The 3,006-nt window shown below is 46.0% G+C and overlaps 1 non-coding gene across 1 annotated transcript; it reads left to right on the plus strand.

Annotated features, from left to right (window-relative positions):
* The first annotated feature begins 1,340 nt into the window (after positions 1-1,340).
* Positions 1,341-1,412, plus strand: TRNAM-CAU (transfer RNA methionine (anticodon CAU)). The gene has a single exon. It is a non-coding gene; the product is annotated as a tRNA-Met (tRNA).
* The last annotated feature ends 1,594 nt before the right edge of the window (positions 1,413-3,006 follow it).

A 3,006-nucleotide genomic window follows, 5' to 3' on the forward strand; every position in this document is an offset into this window, starting at 1 on the left:
ACTGACATAAAGGCTTCTGAGCCCTGCTCCGCTCTAGTGGATGGCACTTCTTGGCACTGACTCAGGTCTCCAGCCACTGTCACCCAGGCACACGGGCTCTCCAACCCATGGCTTGACTAGAAGCTGGCCCTCAGACCCCTATACACACACATGCACCCGAAATAGAGAGTTCTTCACTCAGGAGAAGAGTTACAAAGGAATTTAATAAGAAGATAGGAATGGGCTGTGCTGAGCAGGTGCAGGGTGTGGCAGACAGGCATATCACCCAGCAAACTGCTCACACACAACTGTCCCTTTCTAATCCCTTATCCCTCTATTTTCCCACACTTGTTCCTTCCCAGATCACCTAGATCTCTCCTGTTCTTTGCCTTTGATTCCTCCCCTAAGCATCCCATAAGCAGTCTTCTGCAATCTTGAAATGTTCTTCCCTTGCATCCCATAATGTGTCCTATATCTGCAGGCTGCGCGCCCCCTCAGTCCTCAGGTTGCTGTGGTGTTGACTCATCTCGATGGGCTTCATGCTTGCACCCTGGGGCTGAGGCTTTCCTGGGAGGGGCCTGGACAGGTCTTCCCTGCCTCTGAGTCCTTCCTTCGGGTCCCCATCTGCCATTGTGTCCCTGTGCTCCTCTGGACTTGTGGAGATGGGCCTTTGATGGGCTGAGGGCCCGAGAGGAGCCAGGGCAGGGGTATTATTTGGGCAACACCCATGCCATTGTCTCTCAGCACTCCTTTGTGGCTGGGTAGGCAAGCTTTTATCACATCATCTCGCAGTTCATGTCTTTCTCAGCCTCGTTATCAAGGTTTTAAACCTGCAATTTCCCTGGAGAGCGATACAAAGTGGGAGCTTTGCCTTTCCAGTCCAGTAATTCTTATTGTTTCATCTGTAATGTATAAACATTTCAGGGATCAGAACCTGCAGGCTTCCCCTTCCCTAGGCAAATGACTTTACTAGTGAGCTCTAGCCATCAGCCTTCTCTTGGTCTCATTCCTTTCGACCTAATGAATCTTGTGTTTCTTTTTGAACAGTACCACAACTGCAAAAGGAGTGGAGGGTGCCTTGCTTCTCAGCTGTGTGATGTAACTTTGGACACCTAAGAGTCAGGAGACCTTTTTACAAAAGGTAAGCCTTGTCCCCTTGCCTGTCTTTTCAGGGTTTTGCTGAGTGTCAGACCTATTGTGAATGTTCTGGATCAGGCCTCACAGGTGATATCAGCATCTTTCTTGCAGGTTTGAGGGGGAACTCAAATAAGAGCTGCTATGCTTGTGTCTGTACTTCAGAAATAGTAGTTTGTGCTGGGAGTTATGGCGTCTGTGGCTTTTGTTTCACCTATTAAAAGCAGAGCAGAGTGGCGCAGCGGAAGCGTGCTGGGCCCATAACCCAGAGGTCGATGGATCGAAACCATCCTCTGCTAATGTGGCAATATTTTCTTTTGAAAATTTGTGGGTTACGATAAAGACAGTTTAACAGGTAGAGCAAAAGACACAAGCAAAGCAAAATAAGGAATTCACTCACTGCTTCCCGTTGGCAGGCGGGTGCTCAGCCATTCCCCAGGAGAGCAGGGCTCCATCACATGTAACGGTGACTTGGAAAGACAAACGCCATCTCTCTGAACATCCCCACATTCATCCTTTTCCCCCCAGCCTTATATGCTGTGTGTGATGTCATATGGTATGGAATATCCCTTTGGTCAGTTGGGGTCAGCTGTCCTGGCTGTGTTCCCTCCCAACTTCTTGTGCACCCCCAGCACAAGTGGGGTGGGGTGAGAGGCAGAAAAGGCTTTGACTCTGTATAAGCACTGCTCAGCAGCAACTAAAACATCTCTGTGTTACCAACACTGTTTCCAGCACAAATCCAAAACACAGCCCCGTGCTAGCTGCTATGAAGAAAATTAACTCTACCCCAGCCAAACCCAGCACAACCTGTTACAAGATATGTGGCAACCAGCTGTGTGGTACAGCTGCATCCCCTCTATGCCATAAATTGCAAGTATTTTTAATACCACGAGTCCAGTGAAACCACCATCTTCTTCCAGTATCCTGGACAAATACTGGGACATCCTTAATAGCTGATAAGACTATATTTTCATGTGGAAAATGTGGACCTGGCTGTGACAACCCAGACGTATGTAAGCCTTAGCTTGGGTGCTTGTTAGACATCTGTTAGAACTATCTGGGCATGCAGAGAAGGAAAACTGTGTGTAGTCAACTTTGACAGTACATGTGTGCTTTCAGTCTCAAGTTGCTGCTGAATGGGGGGTTTTTAGATTGCAATTCTAAATGTTAGGTACCAAAAATTTTCCAAAGTGTTTTGGATCTGGCTCTAAGTAGGATGACCTGGGTAATTACAGACCTGTCAGACTGACAGGGATCCTAGGCGAAAGAATAGAATTACTGATACAGGATTGCTTCAATTATTTTTTCAATAATAAATTAATGTAATTAATGCCAGTCAACATGGGTTTGCAGAAAATAGATTCTGTCACATTGGTTTGTAATTGCATCCAAAAGATATTAAGTGTGGTTATAAAGGTAATTCATTCAGACACGTGAGGCGTGTGACTTGACCACACAACACTAAATCAAGGAAGTGCAATGATACAGAGACCATCCAGTCCCCAGGTAAAACATTAGCTTAGGATGTCTCAAAATTTAATTTTAAATGAAGAATTGTAATTGCACATTTTCAGTAAGATCTTAGGTCATTACTTGGCTGCATGCTATTAAATATTTACCTTTGAAGGAAACACAGTCATCACATACTTGTTGCGGGAGAGCTGAGCACGCACACGACCAATGTGATCAAGCAATGCCCGTTTATTACAACTAAGAAAGCCCTTTTATAATGTTCTCCCGCACACGTGAGTAACATGCAGTACAAGTCTTCAAGATTGGAGAGTTAACTTAGCCCGTGCTTTAAACCTTCTTATGACTGGATAAAAAGTGCCACATCAGCCTTGCCAGGCTTCCTGCTTTGTGTAACCTCCTCTTTCGTCCCAACCCCTTCCG

Source organism: Athene noctua, chromosome 1, assembly GCF_965140245.1.
Source record: "Athene noctua chromosome 1, bAthNoc1.hap1.1, whole genome shotgun sequence".
NCBI classification, from domain to species: domain Eukaryota; kingdom Metazoa; phylum Chordata; class Aves; order Strigiformes; family Strigidae; genus Athene; species Athene noctua.